The 24194-nt window shown below is 45.7% G+C and overlaps 1 protein-coding gene across 1 annotated transcript in view; it reads right to left on the bottom strand.

Annotated features, from left to right (window-relative positions):
• The window catches only part of kcnj14 (potassium inwardly rectifying channel subfamily J member 14), a 32543-nt gene that overhangs the window by 6441 nt on the left and 1908 nt on the right, over nucleotides 1-24194 (bottom strand). Inside the window, exons 2-4 of the mRNA XM_045699393.1 lie at nucleotides 12812-12895; nucleotides 3175-3349; nucleotides 4-2903 (exon numbers count right to left, since the gene is read on the bottom strand). The gene's annotated coding sequence lies outside the window, so the exon portion shown is untranslated. The remainder of the gene's footprint in view (nucleotides 1-3; nucleotides 2904-3174; nucleotides 3350-12811; nucleotides 12896-24194) is intronic.

Here is a 24194-nt window from a genome sequence, read left to right as displayed (position 1 = left end):
CACTCAGTGTCTCTCACAAGTGGGAGACTGTGACCAGCAGTTTCCCCTCAAATCCAAGTATCTTTTCCAAGCCACAAAAGTCCTCAAATGTCAGTGGTGAGTTCTTGGCACAACAAAAGCAGACTTTTAGAGACATTTGAAATATGTTTGTGGCTCTCTCAGGTGACTGCTTTTTTAACAGGATATCCTATTCCTGAGAGTCTCTGTGTTTCTCCTAAAGGCATTGTCAATTCAGCACAGAACACACTGCACAGACTGACTACTGACCAGATCAACTACATCGTATTAACTCAGTGTTGTAAAGATTTATACAACAATAAGGAGACTTACTCGCCACTACAACTGCATGGGAGAATTCTCTATAACAGAGGGAGTGAGGGAAAGAGAGGGAGAAAGACAATAAATAAAAGGAGAGAGAATGAAATTACTTGACTAGAATGCCAAGGCATGTACAATTGTGTATACTTTCTGTGTACCTATTTGTGTGTACCATCCTATACATATGATACCAGGATTAATTCTATACAACACCTATTATAGAGTCCAAGTGAATGTGTAGGAGGAGCAGAATCCTATTGGCCGGTTGTGGGGAAAGAGGGGAGGGGTAACAGGCACACAGGGCATACACCTGTGGAGGACCTCTATGAAAACTCAGAGCGCAAAGGTTCTTTCAGAGGTCAAATCCTGTCCAATCCTGGGACGGGAGGTGCCGTATCCTTGTTTTTTCCAAACGGGTTGGCTTTAGTTCTCTCCTCTTGGTTCAAGTGTCACACTCAACACCCCTGCTTGACAGAGAACACACGTTTATCCATTTCAGAAAAGCTTCCAGTCTAATTCCTTTGGAAAAATGTGGCAATAATGTGCAGAGGACGTGCAAGGAAAACTGGGTAAAAACAACGACTCACTGAGGCAAACAAAGGTAATATTTTGGGAAGAGAGATTTTTTTGTTTGTTGCATGCCAAATCCCTTGGGGATAAAAACAAAGAAAACTCAAAAGGTTTGATTCAGGGCAAATCTAAATGACATAAAAAAGGTTTGGTTGCGATATTAGACTTTACCTTCTGTACACATTTCCAGTGGACTGTAGTTTCGAACGCTGGCAAGTCTTTGACCCCCAGTGAACAAGCTAAACATGTTACTAGGTTCCTGAGGAACAGTTCAAACCCTTCACCAGCTCCCTGAGGACAGTTTACAGTGTAACACCTTGACCAGATCACTAATGACAGTTTACAGTGTAACACCTTGACCAAATCACTGAGGACAGTTTACAGTGTAACGCCTTGACCAGATCACTAATGACAGTTTACAGTGTAACACCTTGACCAAATCACTGAGGACAGTTTACAGTGTAACACCCTGAGTAGGAGCAACAAAGGCACAACACAGGAGAATACCAAGGCAACAGTCGTTACCTGGTGTCCTAGGTTTACACAGAGACAGATGTTACCTGTTGTCCTAGGTTTACAGAGACAGATGTTACCTGTTGTCCTAGGTTTACAGAGACAGATGTTACCTGTTGTCCTAGGTTTACAGAGACAGATGTTACCTGTTGTCCTAGGTTTACAGAGAGACAGGTGTTACCTGTTGTCCTAGGTTCACACAGAGACAGGTGTTACCTGTTGTCCTAGGTTTACAGAGACAGGTGTTACCTGTTGTCCTAGGTTTACAGAGACAGATGTTACCTGTTGTCCTAGGTTTACACAGAGACAGGTGTTACCTGTTGTCCTAGGTTTACAGAGACAGATGTTACCTGTTGTCCTAGGTTTACAGAGACAGATGTTACCTGTTGTCCTAGGTTTACAGAGACAGGTGTTACCTGTTGTCCTAGGTTCACACAGAGACAGGTGTTACCTGTTGTCCTAGGTTTACACAGAGACAGGTGTTACCTGTTGTCCTAGGTTTACAGAGACAGATGTTACCTGTTGTCCTAGGTTTACACAGAGACAGGTGTTACCTGTTGTCCTAGGTTTACACAGAGACAGGTGTTACCTGTTGTCCTAGGTTTACAGAGACAGGTGTTACCTGTTGTCCTAGGTTTACAGAGACAGATGTTACCTGTTGTCCTAGGTTTACAGAGACAGATGTTACCTGTTGTCCTAGGTTTACACAGAGACAGATGTTACCTGTTGTCCTAGGTTTACAGAGACAGATGTTACCTGTTGTCCTAGGTTTACACAGAGACAGGTGTTACCTGTTGTCCTAGGTTTACACAGAGACAGGTGTTACCTGTTGTCCTAGGTTTACAGAGACAGGTGTTACCTGTTGTCCTAGGTTTACAGAGACAGATGTTACCTGTTGTCCTAGGTTTACAGAGACAGATGTTACCTGTTGTCCTAGGTTTACACAGAGACAGGTGTTACCTGTTGTCCTAGGTTTACACAGAGACAGGTGTTACCTGTTGTCCTAGGTTTACAGAGACAGGTGTTACCTGTTGTCCTAGGTTTACACAGAGACAGGTGTTACCTGTTGTCCTAGGTTTACAGAGACAGATGTTACCTGTTGTCCTAGGTTTACAGAGACAGATGTTACCTGTTGTCCTAGGTTTACAGAGACAGATGTTACCTGTTGTCCTAGGTTAACACAGAAACAGGTGTACCCATGTCACACAAACAGTAAGAGAGGGGTGAAGAGAAGAGAAGCCTCTACAACAAGTGGAAGTGGGGAAAGAGATCCCTCCTAAAGTGAGAGGTGACGTAGGGGTTCATTTTGACTGGTCTGCTGCCCTCCCTCTCTCAGGCATAGTAACAGGAATTTAGGGGCTGCACTTCTGAGAAAGTAGAGAACGCACAATCCTTCTCTCTTTCCTTCTTTCTCTGACGTTTTCTTCTTTCACTCAGTCAGTCGTCACATTTCTTATCCCGTTTTGTTCCTCCCATGATGCCTCTCCTGTGTCCTTGCCAACCTGGGAATAACATGACAATACAGATGAAACCAACCAACAATCAGCATAAACAGAGATAAAACCATGACTTCAGATCTCCTTTGTGAAAACAGATGCTCTGATGATGTAAGCAGATAGGTCTTGTCTTGTGGACATTCTGAGAAGGTGAGACGGTAAAGAGCAAAAGGACAGGATGGACTCACCGTCTCTAACCCTCTATGGTTTTCATCTTCATTTGTAATAGCTCAATGAAAACCCCTAATAAAACGAATAAAATCATGTAATCAGTAACCTGTTCCTTGAGACTTGGTCTGTCTGGGTGCTCTGGTGTAGCTCTTGTAGCACAACAAATATTCATGTGTCCAGTTTACTGGGAGTGTTGATGTTGTGTATCCAACTTCTTGGAAAGAATGGGAAGAAATGTCTCAGGAATTACAAATGAAAATGTCTCCATAAAGTCATGGAACCTGGAATAAAAAGAAACAGAGGGGTGGAATAAGAGAACCACTTCCATTGTGATAGTTTACTGTATATCTTTACGGTCATATTTTATGACCCATACAGGTGAATAAGCTGTGAATTTGGGCCCCAATACTGTACATCTTGACAGTTATTGCAAACACACACACACACACACACACACACACACACACACACACACACACACACACACACACACACACACACACACACACACACACACACACACACACACACACACACACACACGTTTATTTTACTATCCTTCTGGGAACCAAACAATTGATTCCCATTTCAAATCCTACTTTCCATAACCCTTAACCCTAACGCTAACCTTAACCCCAAAATCCTAACCTTAAAACTAACCCAAACTCTAACCCTGAACCCTAACTCTAACACTAATTCTAACCCCTAAGCCTAAAAAAGCCTAAGGGGACTGGTGGAATGTCTCCAATTTTCCTTGTATTACTATCTTTGTGAGGACTTCTGGTCCCCACAAGGATAGCAAAACCAAACCACACACACACACACACACACACACACACACACACACACACACACACACACACACACACACACACACACACACACACACACACACACACACACACACACACACACACACACACACACACACACACATACACACACGTATATTTGTGACACAGCGAGGGAATTACATATCACATATACAACTAGCCTGGGGCCATTCCATTGTCATGCTATAGTCCACTGCCATGCTGCTATGGATCACAACAGTGCAGTGTACATGTTGCTGTATCATATGGAAACAGCCACAGAGGAATACTGATGTGTTACAGAGGAAACATTTGATGAATAATGCTGCTAAAGAAAGGACAAGGAGAAAGAAGGAGGAGACTCCAGTCACCCAAGTCACAGACTGTTCTCTCTGCTACTGTACGGCAAGCGGTACCGGAGCGCCAAGTCTGGGACCAAAAAGCTTCTTAACAGCTTCTACCCCCAAGCCATAAGACTGCTGAACAATTAATCAAATGGCCACCCAGACTATTTACATTGACACCATTTGTTTTTACACTGTTGCTGCTACTCGCTGTTTATTATCTATGCATAGTCACTTTACCCCAACCTACATGTACAAATGACCTCGACTGACCTGAACCCCTGCACATTGACTCGGTACCGGTACCCCTGTATATAGCCTCGTTATTGTTATTTTAGAATGAGACAGAGAGGAGGGGGTGAACCGTAGTATATAGAATGAGACAGAGTAGAGGGGGTGAACCGTAGTATATAGAATGAGACAGAGAAGAGGGGGTGAACCGTAGTATATAGAATGAGACAGAGTAGAGGGGGTGAACCGTAGTATATTGAATGAGACAGAGAAGAGGGGGTGAACCGTAGTATATAGAATGAGACAGAGAGAAGAGGGGGTGAACCGTAGTATATAGAATGAGACAGAGAGAGGAGGGGGTGAGCCGTAGTATATAGAATGAGACAGAGAGAAGAGGGGGTGAACCGTAGTATATAGAATGAGACAGTTAGAAGAGGGGGGGTGAACCGTAGTATATAGAATGAGACATAGAAGAGGGGGTGAGCCGTAGTATATAGAATGAGACAGAGTAGAGGGGGTGAACCGTAGTATATAGAATGAGACAGAGTAGAGGGGGTGAACCGTAGTATATAGAATGAGACAGAGTAGAGGGGGTAAACCGTAGTATATAGAATGAGACAGAGTAGAGGGGTGAACCGTAGTATATAGAATGAGACAGAGAGAGGAGGGGGTGAACCGTAGTATATAGAATGAGACATAGAAGAGGGGGTGAACCGTAGTATATAGAATGAGACAGAGTAGAGGGGGTGAACCGTAGTATATAGAATGAGACAGAGAAGAGGGGGTGAGCCGTAGTATATAGAATGAGACAGAGAAGAGGGGGTGAACCGTAGTATATAGAATGAGACAGAGAGAAGAGGGGGTGAACCGTAGTATATAGAATGAGACAGAGAGAAGAGGGGGTGAACCGTAGTATATAGAATGAGACAGAGAGAAGAGGGGGTGAACCGTAGTATATAGAATGAGACAGAGTAGAGGGGGTGAACCGTAGTATATAGAATGAGACATAGAAGAGGGGGTGAACCGTAGTATATAGAATGAGACAGAGAGAAGAGGGGGTGAACCGTAGTATATAGAATGAGACAGAGAAGAGGGGGTGAACCGTAGTATATAGAATGAGACAGAGAGAAGACGGGGTGAACCGTAGTATATAGAATGAGACATAGAAGAGGGGGTGAACCGTAGTATATAGAATGAGACAGAGAGAAGAGGGGGTGAACCGTAGTATATAGAATGAGACAGAGAGAAGAGGGGGTGAACCGTAGTATATAGAATGAGACAGAGAAGAGGGGGTGAACCGTAGTATATAGAATGAGACAGAGAGAAGACGGGGTGAACCGTAGTATATAGAATGAGACATAGAAGAGGGGGTGAACCGTAGTATATAGAATGAGACAGAGAGAAGAGGGGGTGAACCGTAGTATATAGAATGAGACAGAGTAGAGGGGGTGAACCGTAGTTTATAGAATGAGACAGAGAAGAGGGGGTGAACCGTAGTATATAGAATGAGACAGAGTAGAGGGGGTGGCCCGTAGTATATAGAATGAGACAGAGTAGAGGGGGTGAACTGTAGTATATAGAATGAGACAGAGAAGAGGGGGTGAACCGTAGTATATAGAATGAGACAGAGAGAAGAGGAGGTGAACCGTAGTATATAGAATGAGACAGAGTAGAGGGGGTGAACCGTAGTTTATAGAATGAGACAGAGAAGAGGGGGTGAACCGTAGTATATAGAATGAGACAGAGAGAAGAGGGGGTGAACCGTAGTATATAGAATGAGACAGAGAGAAGAGGGGGTGAACCGTAGTATATAGAATGAGACAGAGAGAAGAGGGGGTGAACCGTAGTATATAGAATGAGACATAGAAGAGGGGGTGAACCGTAGTATATAGAATGAGACAGAGTAGAGGGGGTGAACCGTAGTATATAGAATGAGACAGAGAGAAGAGGGGGTGAACCGTAGTATATAGAATGAGACAGAGAAGAGGGGGTGAACCGTAGTATATAGAATGAGACAGAGAGAAGACGGGGTGAACCGTAGTATATAGAATGAGACAGAGAAGAGGGGGTGAACCGTAGTATATAGAATGAGACAGAGTAGAGGGGGTGAACTGTAGTATATAGAATGAGACATAGAAGAGGGGGTGAACCGTAGTATTTAGAATGAGACAGAGAGAAGAGGGGGTGAACCGTAGTATATAGAATGAGACAGAGAAGAGGGGGTGAACCGTAGTATATAGAATGAGACAGAGTAGAGGGGGTGAACCGTAGTATATAGAATGAGACAGAGAGAAGAGGGGGTGAACCGTAGTATATAGAATGAGACAGAGAAGAGGGGGTGAACCGTAGTATATAGAATGAGACAGAGAGAAGACGGGGTGAACCGTAGTATATAGAATGAGACAGAGAGAAGAGGGGGTGAACCGTAGTATATAGAATGAGACAGAGTAGAGGGGGTGAACCGTAGTATATAGAATGAGACAGAGTAGAGGGGGTGAACCGTAGTATTTAGAATGAGACAGAGAGAAGAGGGGGTGAACCGTAGTATATAGAATGAGACAGAGTAGAGGGGGTGAACCGTAGTATATAGAATGAGACATAGAAGAGGGGGTGAACCGTAGTATTTAGAATGAGACAGAGAGAAGAGGGGGTGAACCGTAGTATATAGAATGAGACAGAGAAGAGGGGGTGAACCGTAGTATATAGAATGAGACAGAGTAGAGGGGGTGAACCGTAGTTTATAGAATGAGACAGAGAAGAGGGGTGAACCGTAGTATATAGAATGAGACAGAGAGAAGAGGGGGTGAACCGTAGTATATAGAATGAGACAGAGTAGAGGGGGTGAACCGCAGTTTATAGAATGAGACAGAGAAGAGGGGGTGAACCGTAGTATATAGAATGAGACAGAGAGAAGAGGGGGTGAACCGTAGTATATAGAATGAGACAGAGAGAAGAGGGGGTGAACCGTAGTATATAGAATGAGACAGAGTAGAGGGGGTGAACCGTAATATATAGAATGAGACAGAGAGAAGAGGGGGTGAACCGTAGTATATAGAATGAGACATAGAAGAGGGGGTGAACCGTAGTATATTTTATGAGACATAGAAGAGGGGGTGAACCGTAGTATATAGAATGAGACATAGAAGAGGGGGTGAACCGTAGTATATAGAATGAGACAGAGTAGAGGGGGTGAACTGATGTATATACAGTCACTGAGGTAACTGAAAAAGAGATGAAAAGGAAGAGGATTGGGTTGAGGGGGAATGTAGCCATGATAGAGAGATCTGATAGTGAATTATAAATTAGATTGGGATGAAGACTAAGATTGGGAACGGTAGTGAGATCTGTGTTGCGGTGGTGGTGACGGAATGCTGCTGATTACAGCTGGGCTCGTGACTGCAGTAATCCCACCATTACTGTGATAATCCACTCAAGTCTTTATATAAGAACCACTCAACCACAGCCAGAGGGAGTGTACACATACAGGTAGGATACAGTAGGTAACTGAGCATACAGGTAGGAACCACTACACATTGGTAACTTTAACTGTACACATACTGGTGATTGGCTGCAGTATACACACACACATAGGTAGGATACAGTACAAGTAAGTAAAGGTACAGACTTCACACAGTGTATGTGACTGTGTGTGTGAGAGAGAGAGAGAGAGAGAGAGAGAGAGAGAGAGAGAGAGAGAGAGAGAGCGAGACTGTGTATCCCAAACTGTCCCCTAGCCCCTACCAACTCCCTGGAGGGCCCCCCGTTGTCACGTGTTGCTGATGAAGCTCAGGGGGTGACTTCCAGAGAGTGGCAATGGGATCAATAAACCATCAACTTCGAGACACACTCCTGACTTGAATGTGTAACGCCCTGGCCATAGAGAGGGGTTTTTTGTTCTTTATTTTGGTTAGGCCAGGGTGTTACATTGGGTGGGCGTTCTATGTTCTGTTTCTATGTTTTTGTATTTCTTTGTTTTGGGCCGTGTGTGGCTCCCAATCAGGCACAGCTGAAGTTCGTTGTTGTTGATTGGGAGTCACACATAAGTGCATGTTTTTCCGTTGGGGTTTTGTGGGTAATTGTTTCTGTCATTGTGTTTCACCTGACAGGACTGTTTGGCTGTCGGTTTCCTTGTTTTGTTTTTGTATAGTGTTCTTGCTTAATTAAATATGATGAACACTAACTCCGCTGCGTTTTGGTCCACTCTCTCTCACGGCAGTCGTTACAGAATGATACAATTCATGTTTCACTTTTAAATAATAAAAAAGTTCGAAATCCGACAAACAAATGCATGTGATCAGTGGTGTAAAGTACTTAAGTAAAAATACTTTCAAGTACTACCTAAGTCGTTTTTCTGTACTTTACTTTACTATTTATATTTTTGACAACTTCACTACATTCCTTAAGAAAAGATTGTACTTTTTAGTCCATACATTTTCCCTGACACCCCAAAGTATTCATTACATTGTGAACAGGACAGGAAAATGGTCAAATTCATGCACTTATCAACAGAACACTAAACCCTGATCATCCCTACATCCCTACTGCCTCTAATCTGGTGGACTCATTAAACACACATGCTTCGTTTGTAAATTATGTCTAAATGTTGAAGTCTGCCCCTGGCTATCTGTACACTTAAAAAATATGGTGCCGTCTGATTTGCTTAATATAAGGAATTTGAAATGATTTATACTTTTACTTTTGATACTTAAGTATTTTTTAGCGATTACATTTACTTTTGATACTTAAGTATATTTAAAACCCTATACTTTTAGACTTTTACTTAAGTAGTATTTTACTGGGTAACATTCACTTTTACTTGAGTCATTTTCTATTAAGGTATCTTTACTTTTACAGTGCCTTGCGGAAGTATTCACCTCCCTTGGAATTTTTCCTATTTTGCTGCCTTACAACCTGGAACTAAAATATATTTTTTGGGGGGTTTGTATCATTTGATTTACACAACATGCCTACCATTATTAAGATGCAAAATACTTTTTATTGTGAAACATACAAGAAATAAGACAAAAAAACAGAAAACTTGAGCGTGCATAGCTATTAACCCCCCCAAAGTCAATACTTAGAACCACCTTATGCTGCAATTACAGCTGCAAGTCTCTTGGGATATGTCTCTATAAGCTTGGCACATCTAGCCACTGAGATTTTTGCCCATTCTCCAAGGCAAACGGTTCCAGCTCCTTCAAGTTGGATGGGTTCCTGCTGGTGTACAGCAATCTTTAAGTCATACCACAGATTCTCAATCGGATTGAGGTCTGGGCTTTGACTAGGACATTCCAAGACATTTAAATGTTTCCCCTTAAACCACTCGAGTGTTGCTTAGCAGTATGCTTAGGGTCATTGTCCTGCTGGAAGGTGAACCTCTATCCTAGTCTCAATTCTCTGGAAGACAAACAGGTTTCCCTCAAGAATTTCCCTGTATTTAGCGCCATCCATCATTCCTTCAATTCTGACCAGTTTCCCAGTCCCTGTCCGATGAAAAACATCCCCACAGCATGATGCTGCCACCAACATACTTCACTGTGGGGATGGTGTTCTCGGGATAATGAGAGGTGTTGGGTTTGTGCCAGACATAGCGTTTTCCTTGATGGCCAAAAAGCTCAATTTTAGTCTCATCTGACCAGAGTACCTTCTTCCATATGTTTGGGGAGTCTTCCACATGCCTTTTGGCGAACACCAAACGTGTTTGCTAATTTAATTCTTTAAGCAATGTCTTTTTTCTGGCCACTCTTCCTTAAAGCCCAGCTCTGTGGAGTGTACGGCTTAAAGTGGTCCTATGGACAGATACTCCAATCTCCGCTGTGGAGCTTTGCAGCTCCTTCAGGGTTATCTTTGGTCTCTTTGTTGCGTCTCTGATTAATGCACTCCTTGCCTGGTCCGTGAGTTTTGGTGGGCGGCCCTCTCTTGGCAGGTTTGTTGTGGTGCCATATTCTTTCCATTTTTAATAATGGATTTAATGGTGCTCCATGGGATGTTCAAAGTTTCAGATATTTTTTTATAACCCAACCCTGATCTGTACTTCTCCACAACTTTGTCCCTGACCTGTTTGGAGAGCTCCTTGGTCTTCATGGTGCCACTTGCTTGGTGGTGCCCCTTGCTTAGTGGTGTTGGAGACTCTGGGGCCTTTCAGAACAGGTGTATATATACTGAGATCATGTGACAGATCATGTGACACTTAGATTGCACACAGGTGGACTTTATTTAACTAATTATGTGACTTCTGAATTGGTTGCACCAGATCTTATTTAGGGGCTTCATAGCAAAGCGGGTGAATACATATGGACGCACCACTTTTCCGTCTTTTATTTTTTTGAATTTTTTGGAAACAAGTAATTTTTTTCATTTCACTTCACCAATTTGGACTATTTTGTGTATGTCCATTACATGAAATACAAATAAAAATCAATTTACATTACAGGTTGTAATGCAACAAAATAGGAAAAGCGCCAAGGGGGGTGAGTACTTTTGCAAGGCACTGTACTCAAGTATGACAATTGGGTACTTTTTCCACTACTGCATGTGACAAATAATTAGACACCTCCTACATTCTTTTGTGTGAAACTGCACAAACTCAAATAAAGTGGTGCCTAATGGGATTCCACTTCGTTCTGAAACCAGCAGCATTGCTGGCTCGGTTGAAGTGGTTATCGGAGGGTCTAAATAGCACCTACACCCTCCATAATTTTCATTCCCTCAGCTTTGGTACACTGGTTGAGAGGCGCGTGAACGCACAAATGGAGAGCAGAGGGGGTGATTTGGGATTCAGATAGAGAGAGAGAGAAAAAGTGAGAGAGAGTAGACAGGGAAGGTGTCCCTGTGAAATTGCGATGAGCGACCCTAACCTTTGCCTGCAGCAGTATACTCTATGTAAGCTAGGCACAGAATGTGACCTGCTCTGTTGTGTTGGTTAACTTCATTATCAGTGGGTCAATTGATTATCTTCTTGGACAGACACAGAACAGCCATCAGAACATCACATTCTGTCCTCTACACAGAGGGCTTTATCAACTAACCACCTATAAGCCTAATTTCAAGGAGCAACTGATATGTCCTAAACAGTGATGTAGTGGTAAAAAAAAAGTGGGTAAACTATAAACTCCAGTGGTAAACTATAAACTCCAGTGGTAAACTATAAACTCCAGTGGTAAACTATAAACTCCAGTGGTAAACTATAAACTCCAGTGGTAAACTATAGACTCCAGTGGGCGATCGAGACAAACCACCACCAATATGAACAAAAACGTATTACATTTTTATAACAGCTTGGGGTTAAACACTCCAAGTAGAGAAGCCTAAAGATAAATAATCCACATGGTTACAGAGGAACATTTTGAAATCATTTTTTTAATACATTTGTACAATTTAAAGAGGGTATGTTTGGGACAGTCTAATTCAAGTCAATGGTACCTATATTAGCATTTTCCAAATCATTTAGAAGTAAATTCACTGAGTTACACAATACATTTTGAGATACTTTAGTATAATTTGGACAGGAAACCTCATCATAGTGAGGATATTAATAGTGAGCAATATTCCCTCTAAGCTACCCGTGGGCGTGCAGCTCCCTGGGACTGCCTCGCAGAAGAAATATCAGCGAGAAGCACGAGATTGAACTTCACTCAACTTTCTAGTTTTCCCCATTAGTTAACACTATCAACGTTTCCCTCTGCTGTGGAAATTGTAATCGATCAACACAATATTAGCCACTTTCAATCCAGCATACTGAAACAAAACAAACTATGCAAGAGATTTTCTTGTAGGAAGATTGCATTGAGTAGGATTCTATTGCATTGACAGGCACGACTCAAGCCCATACTCTACACAGACTGGTGCGCCATAACCAATCAGAGCTGCAGTATCCCTATATGCTAATAGACCATTGCCATATATGGATTTGCATGTAGCCAGTTGTGTACATTTGTTCCTATTCTTTGCTAGTGAGTTATTAGCCCAATTCTAGCTAATTTCTAGTCAGCAACAGGGGAGTGGTTGCTTCCTACAAGAGCACAAAACGTGTGCATTTCTTTGAAAAGCAAGTAACAAACAAAACATGTATTCTAGACACATATCTGTTCAAAATGTTTGTATATGGATATCTAAATCTTATCAAACTTCAAAAATACATTTTCCTTAAGGGGGGTGTGTTCCCATGACATACCCTATTATTAGCATGTTGATTGTATTTGTAGGCCAATAGGGAAGGTAGACCATGGGGAGATGTTCATAATGAAACATATCTTCTTTTTTAAGTACTTCCATTTGTTTGATAAGATTAGCACAGATTTTCTCAGTGGACCCCACATGGGGCTCTGACCTCTAGTATGGGAACCACTGTACTTACCTTTCTCTCTGTGTCTCCTCTGCCTCCTCCTCCATGCATCACAGCCTGCCTCAGCCTCACCACCATCTGTCTCACCAGTACTCTCTGTAAAGAAAAGTTATGATGAGAACTTAGTAGCCTGCTGAGGTCAGGCTCCATTTAACATTAGCTTCTTACGTCATCCTTCTAGCCAACTAGCTAGCTAGCTGGCTAACACTAGCCAGAACATTACTGCAATACGAATAGAAGTATCTGCCTGCAGCTAGCCACCTGACTGACTGACATATGAACACTGAGTGTAAAAAACATTAAGAACATCTGCTCTTTCCATGGCAGACTGACAAGGTGAATCCAGGTATAAGTTATGATCCCTTAATAATATCGCTTGTTAAATCCACTTCACTCAGTGTAGAAGGTAAGGAGACAGGTTAAAGAATGATTTTTATGCCTTGAGACAATTGAGACATAGATTGCGTATGTGTGTCATTCAGAGGGTGAATGTGCAAGACAAAAGATGTAAGTGCCTTTGAACGGGGTATGGTAGTACTTCAAGCTGGGGTAGTTCGTGTAACGTCTCACTGGCCCTTGGCCTGTGCCGCCACTCACGAGAGGGCGGAGTTAGCCATTTGAGAGTGGTGAATGTACAGCTAACAAGGCAAATCTGGGAGGGGCAGGCGAACATAACAGAGGCAGGAGTGATTAAAACTCTGAGAATATAAGCGTTCTGAGCTTTGATCAACACTGGGAATGCAAACGCTAATTAACAAAATAAAAAAGTTTCATCTAATTCGCAAATAAAAAGGTGCGTAAACAGCATTTACGTGTATTTACCCTCCACTACATCCCTGGTCCTAAACGATCACAGTCCTGTACAAGATGGTGCTAGATCTATGCTTGGGTGGGTTACAAATAATGTTGACAGGCTTTGGGATCAAATAGTTTAAGAACCAGGGGTACACTGGAAGGAGGACTCTCCCCCTGACCCTTTACACTACCGCAATCTGACTACACTACCCTGTCCTGACTACACTACCCTGTCCTGACTACACTACCCCAATCTGACTACACTACCCCAATCTGACTACACTACCCTGTCCTGACTACACTACCCCAATCTGACTACACTACCCCAATCTGACTACACTACCCTGTCCTGATTACACTACCCCAATCTGACTACACTACCCCAATCTGACTACAATACCCCATCCCGACTACATTACTCCGTCTTGATTACACTACCCTGTCCTGGCTACACTACCCCATCCTGACAACACTACCCCATCCTGGCTACACTACCCTGTCCTGGCTACACTACCCCATCCTGACAACACTATCCCATCCTGACTACACTATCCCATCCTGACTACACTACCCGGTCCTGACTACACTACCCTAGCCTGACTACACTACTCCATCCTGACTACACTACCCGAGCCTGACTACACTACCCCAGCCTGACTACAGTGCCACATCCTAACAACACTACCCCATCCTGACAACACTACCCCATCCTGTCTACACTACCCCATCCTGACTACACTACCCCATCCTGACTACACTACCCCGTCCTGACCACACTACCCCATCCTGACTACACTACCCAATCGTGACAACACTACCCCAGCCTGACTACACTACCCCGTCCTGACTACACTACCCCGTCCTGACTACACTACCCCGTCCTGACTACACTACCCCAGCCTGACTACACTACCCCATCCTGACTACACTACCCCAGCCTGACTACAGTACCCCATCCTAACAACACTACCCAATCGTGACAACACTACCCCATCCTGACAACACTACCCCATCCTGACTACACTACCCCATCCTGACTACACTACCCCGTCCTGACTACACTACCCCGTCCTGACAACACTACCCCGTCCTGACAACACTACCCTGTCCTGACCACACTACCCCATCTTGACTACACTACCACATCCTGACTACACTACCCCAGCCTGACTACACTACCCCGTCCTGACTACACTACCCCGTCCTGACTACACTACCCCGTCCTTACTACACTACCCCGTCCTGACTACACTACCCCGTCCTGACTACACTACCCCGTCCTGACTACACTACCCCGTCCTGACAACACTACCCCGTCCTGACAACACTACCCCGTCCTGACTACACTACCCCGTCCTGACTACACTACCCCGTCCTTACTACACTACCCCGTCCTGACTACACTACCCCGTCCTGACTACACTACCCCGTCCTGACAACACTACCCCGTCCTGACAACACTACCCCGTCCTGACTACACTACCCCAGCCTGACTACACTACCCCGTCCTGACCACACTACCCCGTCCTGACTACACTACCCCATCCTGACAACACTACCCCATCCTGACCTCACTACCCCGTCCTGACTACACTACCCCATCCTGACCACATTACCCCATCCTGACAACACTACCCCATCCTGACAACACTACCCCACCCTGACAACACTACCCCGTCCTGACTACACTACCCGGTCCTGACAACACTACCCCATCCTGACTACATTACCCGGTCCTGACAACACTACCCCATCCTGACTACACTACCCCATCCTGACTACACTACCCCATCCTGACAACACTACCCCATCCTGACAACACTACCCCGTCCTGACTACACTACCCCAGCCTGACTACACTACCCCGTCCTGACAACACTACCCCGTCCTGACAACACTACCCCGTCCTGACAACACTACCCCGTCCTGACAACACTACCCCGTCCTGACTACACTACCCCGTCCTGACAACACTACCCAATCGTGACAACACTACCCAATCGTGACTACAGTCCCGATCCTGACCACACTACCCCAGCCTGACTACACAACACCTGCCTGACTACACTACCCCATCCTGACTACACTACCCCAGCCTGACTATATTAGCGTGTTTGTGATTTTTCCTCCATTTAAATCATTGGGAGGGCCACCTAAGCCTGACTACACTACCCCATCCTGACTACACTACCCCAGCCTGACTATATTAGCGTGTGTGTGATTTTTCCTCCATTTAAATCATTGGGAGGGCCACCTAAGCGTTTTTTCGGGCTGTCTAAGTCTTTTTTTTAAGAATAAAATTTTCAGGGTTTGTAAAAAAACAACTATAAAGTACATGTATGTAGAAAAGATAATGGACCTATATATTTGTCATATAATACAATCTTAGAGAACTAACAATTACCCAAATAAAAGATAGACAGTCAGGGAAAATTGAGAATTGAAAATCCCGAAAACAATGAATTTAGCAGTGTTCATTCTGTTATTATGTTTGAGATAAAGAACATAGGGTAGCTGAAGGGTAGGACAAAAATAAAATACAAAAATAGATAACTAATGTAAAATATCCTATGTCCGTAAAAAAGTATATAGTATGTATAAGCTGGAAGAAGAAGCCTAAGTATTGTTGTCCATTAGTTTACTCCAAATGGGGAGGGTGGTAGGGTTAGAGGAAAACAATAAAGAAGGAACATATATTTTACAAGGATTGGAAATTATGCAGACAATTACATTGATAGAAGCCACAATCTATCTGCAATAATAAAGCTGATCTACCCCCCCACCAAATCAATCAATCAATAAAGAAATAAACAGCATTAGCCATGGCAAAAAAAATCTGGAAATTAGCTTTAAAACTGCAAAATGTTTCTCTAAAATTCAGCCACGCCAACAGGCAGACCGGGGCCACCTAAGCCTGACTGTCACACCCACCACCTAAGCCCCTTTTCGGTCCAGATAAAACAGTGTGTGTTTGTGTGAGAGAGAGAGTGACAACTCTTATCGTGGTGAGGTGGCAAATGCTTCAAATGTCCCCCGTGTGAGTGGCCATTCCCGGGTTATCTGGGAAATGTGCTCTTCTGAAGTTGTCGGTTCCCACGACCCCTGGACAGTGTCAGATATGCAGAGTTGCCTGATATGATAATGCACTAGAGGTGTGTGGAGGTTACAGTGTGTCATCAGTTGCCCTGTGGAACACAGACATATTGGATGACCCTAATCTGATCACATATGCCCTCTCCAGATATAAAGAGAGAGAGAGAGAGATATACACAAGGGAAGTTTATCCTGTGACTTTCTCACTTTCTCTCCATCCCCTCCCTCCCTCCTCTCTCGACACAGACAGATTATCTTCCCATATTAAGGTGTTATGTATCCAGATTAAGGTTTCCTGTGAATATGATTTCAATGTCATTCAGTAAGCCACAGGATAAACTTCCTTTCTCTTCTCTCTCTCTTTCTAAAACAAAAACGACTTTCACGATGACACAGAGGACACTTCCGAGAATCAAAGTTGAAAGAAAGCTCAGCCCACTGAGTTGGATCATCAAGTCACATTGTTGACAGACTGAACCAGTCATGGAGACCTGAAATCCTGACCTCTCCCTACAAGCCCCCAGTTTACTGACTGATTGACAGTGGAGAGCCATACTGATACAGGACAGACACCTTCAGGTATAGCTCTAAATGCTTTCAATTCAGTGTGTTAGTAATAGACACTTTGGGGAGTATAAACTCAGCAAAAAAAGAAACAGCCCTTTTTCAGGACCCTGTCTTTCAAAGATAATTCGTAAAAATCCAAATAACTTCACAGATCTTCATTGTAAAGGGTTTAAACACTGTTTCCCATGCTTGTTCAATGAACCAAAGACAATTAATGAACATGCACCTGTGGAACGGTAGGCAATTAAGGTCACAGTTATGAAAACTTAGGACACTAAAGAGGCCTTTCTACTGACTCTGAAAAACACAGAAAGAAAGATGCCCAGGGTCCCTGCTCATCTGCATGAACGTGCCTTAGGCATGCTGCAAGAAGGCATGAGGACTGCAGATCTGGCCAGGGCAATAAATTGCGATGTCCATACTGTGAGACGCCAAAGACAGCGCTACAGGGAGACAGGACGGACAGCTGATCGTCCTCGCAGTGGCAGACCACGTGTAACAACACCTGCACAGGACCGGTACATCCGAACATCACACCTGCGGGACAGATACAGGATGGCAACAAAAACTTCCCGAGTTACACCAGGAACGCACAATCCCTCCATCAGTGCTGACTGTCCGCAATAGGCTGAGGGAGGCTGGACTGAGGGCTTGTAGGCCTGTTGTAAGGCATGTCCTCACCAGACATCACCGGCAACAACGTCGCCTATGGGCACAAACCCACCGTCGCTGGACCAGACAGGACTGGCAAAAAGTGCTCTTTACTGACGAGTCGCGGTTTTGTCTCACCAGGGGTCATGGTCGGATTCGCGTTACACCGAGGCCTGTACTCTGGAGCGGGATTGATTTGGAGGTGGATGGTCCGTCATGGTCTGGGGCGGTGTGTCACAGCATCATCGGACTGAGCTTGTTGTCATTGCAGGCAATCTCAACTTATGTCTGGGTCCTGTTGGATCGGAGGGTGAGGGCTAGGGCCATTCCCCCCAGAAATGTCCGGGAACTTGCAGGTGCCATGGTGGAAGAGTGGGGTAACATCTCACAGCATGAACCGGCAAATCTGGTGCAGTCCATGAGGAGGAGATGCACTGCAGTACTTAATGCAGCTGGTGGCCACACCAGATACTGACTGTTACTTTTGATTTTGACCCCCCCCCCCCTTTGTTCAGGGACACATTATTCCATTTCTGTTAGTCACATTTACATCTGCGACCTGGCCAAGATAAAGCAAAGCAGTGCAACACAAACAACAACACTGAGTTACACATGGAATAAACAAACATACAGTCAATAACACAATAGAGGAAAAAAAATGTCTACGTACAGTGTGTGCAAATGAGGTAAGATAAGGGAGGTAAGGCAATAAATAGGCCATAGTGGCGAATGAATTACAATTTAGCAAATTAAACACTGGAGTGATAGATGTGCAGAAAATTAATGTGCAAGTAGAGATACTGGGGTGCAAAGGAGCAAAATAATAAATAACAGTATGGGGATGAGGTAGTTGGATGGGCTATTTACAGATGGGCTATGTACAGGTGCAGTGATCTGTGAGCTGCTCTGACAGCTGGTGCTTAAAGTTAGTGAGGGAGATATGAATCTCCAGCTTCAGAGATTTTTGCAGTTCGTTCCAGTCATTGGCAGCAGAGAACTGGAAGGAAAGGCGGCCAAAGATGGAATTGGCTTTGGGGGTGACCAGTGAAATATACCTGCTGGAGCGCGTGCTACGGGTGGGTGCTGCTATGATGACCAGTGAGCTGAGATAAGGCGGGGCTTTACCTAGCAAAGACTTATAGATGACCTGGAGCCAGTGGGTTTGGCGACGAATATGAAGCGAGGACCAGCCGACGAGAGCATACAGGTCGCAGTGGTGGGTAGTATATGGGGCTTTGGTGACAAAACGGATGGCACTGTGATAGACTGCATCTGTCTGTGGACATGTCTGTGGAATTTGTTCAGTTTATGTCTCAGTTGTTGAATCTTGTTATGTTCAAACAAATATTTACACATGTTAAGTTTGCTGAAAATAAACACAGTTGACAATGAGAGGGCGTTTCTTTTTTTGCTGATTTTATAATAAGGTGACTTGAGTGTGATATATGTTGTCTGTTTAAAACTATGACTGCTGGCCTGGCCTGAGTTTCTTGGCTGTGATGTGTGACAAGCCAAATATGCAGGATCAATAGTGTCATTGATCTGCGTGGGTCTGAAACCAGGCCACAAAATGGTGCCCTCTCCATGTCACATGGCCCTCTCTTCCAGCTCCCTCCCTTTTAATCCCTCGCTCATTCCTGCTCTCCTTCCCCCTCTCTCGCTCTCTCTATGGCCGTCAATCCGTTTCTCTCTTCTCATTTATTTTTTTTACAATGTCAATCTGATTTCAAAACCATTTTCAGTGACAAAGTTATAGAAGCCTATATCTCTGAATGTTTCTGGCAGCCTACATGAAGCCATGGCAATAGAAATATGACAACAACAGTGTGTGAACTTCAAGCTCTCGTCCCATCAGATCAATAGACTATTAACTGAAGCATCTTTACCGGTCTCATCGTTCACCACTTTGGCCTGGGCTCTGCTTACAGTGTTGGCTGGACCTGTTCAATGACCGAATACAGAGAACAACAAATAATAACCATCAAGCCTACCCTAGAGGAAGGGACTTGTGCACCCGTTTAAAACACTGGACATCTAGACATGCGGCTAGTCGGGTCTAATCTCTCTGGGCTCGGCTGGTGAGTCTGAGTGGAACCTGTGTGTCTCCAAATGTACCCAACCTGGTGGCTAGCTCTGGGAGTTAACATCTGTCCTCAGGTCTTAGGAAAGGTGACGTCATTATGGTGGCACATGCCAACACAGTGGTCTGGACACACACTCACAAACACAAATACACACACACACTCAAACATACAATCATGTGCATTGGCACTGGGCCTTATTCCCACTAATTGGATGTTTTCCCTCCCTCGCTCCATCCCCCTCTCCCTCCCGCTCTCCCTCCCTCGCTCCATCCCTCTCCCTCAATCTCTCTCCATCCCATTCTCCATCCCCCTCTCCCTCCCTCTCTCCATCCCTCTCTCCATCCCATTCTCCATCCCCCTCTCCATCCCTCTCTCCATCCCTCGCTCCATCCTTCTCTCCCTCCCTCGCTCCATCCTTCTCTCCATCCCTCGCTCCATCCTTCTCTCCATCCCTCGCTCCATCCTTCTCCCCATCCCATTCTCCATCCCCCTCTCCATCCCTCTCTCCATCCCTCTCTCTCCATCCCTCTCTCCATGCCTCTCTCCATCCCTCTCTCACTCTCTCCATCCCTCACTCCATACCCCTCTCCCTCCCTCTCTCCATCCTTCTCCCCATCCCATTCTCCCTCCCTTTCTCCATCCCTCTCTCCATCCTTCTCTCCATCCCTCGCTCCGTCCCTCTCCATCCCTCTCTCCATCCCATTCTCCACCCCCTCTCCCTCCCTCTCGCCATCCTTCTCTCCATCCCTCTCTCCATCCCCCTCTCCCCATCCTTCTCTCCATCCCTTGCTCCATCCCCCTCTCCCTCTCTCCATCCTTCTCTCCATCCCATTCTCCTCCCCCTCTCCCTCTCTCCATCCTTCTCTCCATCCCTCTCTCCCTCCTTCTCTCCATCCCTCGCTCCATCCTTCTCTCCATCCCTCGCTCCATCCATCCCTCTATACTGTGTGCCATTGTGATCAGGGTCATCTGAAGGTCACAAAATCAGGAAGGGGGTTTAAGAACACTTAGCTGACTTTTGACTTATTTAATCAGTCTTTTAAAATAGACTGACTCGTTATGTTTCAAATGTACGCCCTTGTTCTGGACAAACCTCTTTATGCTTCCAGCCAGCCCATTCCCTTCTCTCTCTTGTCCTACTCCTCTCTGCTCGTCTTGTTCTAAGTAAAGTACCGTAACAACAGATCAGATATTAACTTCTACATTACTACTAAGGTAGCAGCACCCTTGGTTAGTTCCTGGTTGGTTTCCCCTCCCTGTCTCTCTGTTCCACTACTAAGTGTGTTCTGTCTTCATACCATCAGGACCACCACAGTGTGAACAGAGTGATGACAGCTCATCATGGAACCACTAAGGTCTGGAACTGATTACAACCTGCCACCTTTCAGTCTAATAATACAGACCCTGGACATTTATACAGACACACGTGGAATGAATACAGACGTGAGATCCAACAACACCAGTCATTTGAGGAGAAATAGGATGACGGTCAACGTCAGCTAACTTTGCCAAAGTTATTTGGCAAAACAAGAGAAGGAGAGACGTGGGCAAACATTACGCCGCCATCTGCATGACACCTGAAGAGAGCCCGGATGTCAATAATAACTTAGGATCATTTTGAGTAATTTCTCCCTTCCTTTCGCTCCTCTCTGTTCCTCTTTTTCACTGAATTTCCATCTCTTTCTGTGCTTATTCTTTTGCACTCTGTAATTCCTCCTCTCTCTCTCTCTCTGTGTCCTTCTCTTTCTCTCTGTAATTCCTCATCTCTCTCTGTGTGTCCTTCTCTTTCTCTCTGTAATTCCTCATCTCTCTCTCTGTGTCCTTCTCTTTCGCTCTGTAATTCCTCATCTCTCGCTGTGCTTCACAGAACACAATCATCTGATAATGACCAAGAGAGATTTGGCACGCAAGGAGGCGTGTCAGTCTGTGAAACTATATATTTTTCTCACCCTCCTCCCCTTTCCATCTCTCTGACCTCTCACTACATCCCTAGCTTCAATGGACAGAGTGGATGGTAGAGGGGTAATCCTTGGCCCCGAGTCCAAATACAGCGCTCCCTCTCACAGAGCTGCCAAACACTGGCTCACATGGCCCAGGGAACCACACACAGATAACAATATAACTTATGATGATGAAAATGGTGACGATTTCAGCATTATCATCATACAAATTCTGATTGGTTGAACGACAGTAAGAGTAGGTAATACAGTACTGACCTTCAATTATGTTTTAAGTAACAAAAAAATAATAATGTAAGGTTACACAGCAATACAGACCTTTCTTTCCATTTTCCTTTAACCTATCAGTATACAATGTACAGATATGTCTGCAGTGGGGAGAAAATCTGTCACTTTGAAGGACAGTTCCACCAAATCACTTTGGACAATATGTTCCCACTATTCTTGTAACGTCCGTCGGTAAAGGTAGACCAAGGCGCAGCGTGGGTTGGGTTCATCATATTTTATTTAACGGTGAACCAGCAAAAACAATAAACAACACAATGAACGAAAAGTTTTGCAGGCTACTCACAGCAATACAAAAACAAGATCCCACGAAAACAAAGGGAAAAACAGGCTGCCTAAGCATGGCTTCCAATCAGAGACAACGATAGACAGCTGCCTCTGATTGGAAACCATACCCGGCCAAAACATAGAAAACAAAACATAGAATGCCCACCCACCTATCACACCCTGACCTAACTAAACAGAGAAAACACAGCTCTCCTAGGTCAGAGCATGACAGTACCCCCCCCCCAAAGGTGCGGACTCCCGGCCGCAAACCTGAACCTATTGGGGAGGGTCCGGGTGGGCATCTATAATTGGCGGCAGCTCTGGTTCCGGGCGTAGCACCCCCCCACCCACTGATCCCCCCGCTTCTGTGTGTCCGGAGGAACCAGACCGTGGATCATCGCCGGAGGCTCTGGAACGCCAACCACCGCTGAAGACTCTGGGCTGCAGACCGCCGCTGAAGACTCTGGGCTGCAGACCGCCGGTGAAGACTCTGGGCTGCAGACCGCCGGTGAAGACTCTCGGCTGCAGACCGCCGCTGAAGACTCTGGACTGCAGACCGCCGGTGAAGACTCTGGACTGCAGACCGCCGGTGAAGACTCTGGGCTGCAGACCGTTGGTGAAGACTCTGGGCTGCAGACCGCCACTGAAGACTCTGGGCTGCAGACCGCCGGTGAAGACTCTGGGCTGCAGACCGTCGCTGAAGACTCGGGGCTGCAGACCGCCGGTGAAGACTCTGGGCTGCAGACCGTCGCTGAAGACTCGGGGCTGCAGACCGTCGCCGAAGACTCAGGGTTGCAGACCGCCGCTGAAGGCTCCGGGCTGAGGAGTGTCGCTGGAGGCTCCAGACTGAGGAGCGTCGCTGGAGGCTCCGGGCTGAGGAGCGTCGCTGGAGGCTCCAGACTGGGAAGCGTCGCTGAAGGCTCTGGACTGAGGAGCGTCGCTGGAGGCTCCGGGCTGAGGAGCGTCGCTGGCTCCGGGCTGAGGAGCGTCGCTGGAGGCTCCGGGCTGAGGAGCGTCGCTGGAGGCTCCAGACTGGGGACCTTCGCTGCAGGCTCCGTGCCATGGATCATCACTACTGGTTCCGCGCCATGGATCATCACTGGAGGCTTTGTGCCATGGACCATCACTGGAGGCTCCGGGCCATGGATTATCACTGGAGGCTTCGTGCCATGGATCATCCCTACAGGCTCCGGGCCATGGATCATCACTGGAGGCTTCGTGCCATGGATTATCACTACAGGCTCCGGGCCATGGATCATCACTGGAGGCTTCGTGCCATGGATTATCACTGGAGGCTTCGGACCATTGATCATCACTGGAGGCCTCCTACGAGGAGCTGGAACCGGTTTCACCAGACTGGGGAGACGCACAGGAGACTGGGTGCGCAGAGCAGGCACAGGGCACACTGGGCCGTGGAGGCGCACCGGAGGTCTGGAGCTCAGGGCTGGCACACCCCGTCCTGGCTGGATGGTCACTGTATTCCAGCAAGGGCGGGGAGCTGGTACAGGACGAACTGTGCTGCGCTGGTGAACGGGGGGTACCGTGCGTAGAGCAGGCGCAGGAAAACCTGGCCGTAGAGACGCACTGGAGACCAGATAGGCTGAGCCGGCGCACTTCTTCCTGGCTGACGGCCAACTCTAGCACGGCAACGGTGAGGAGCTTGCACCGGGCTGTGCGTGCGCATGGGCGACACAG

The sequence above is a fragment of the Salmo salar genome, chromosome ssa02 (genome assembly GCF_905237065.1).
Source record: "Salmo salar chromosome ssa02, Ssal_v3.1, whole genome shotgun sequence".
NCBI lineage: Eukaryota > Metazoa > Chordata > Actinopteri > Salmoniformes > Salmonidae > Salmo > Salmo salar.
Note: the sequence above shows the minus strand (reverse complement) of the source record. Positions and strands in the feature narration are given on the sequence as shown.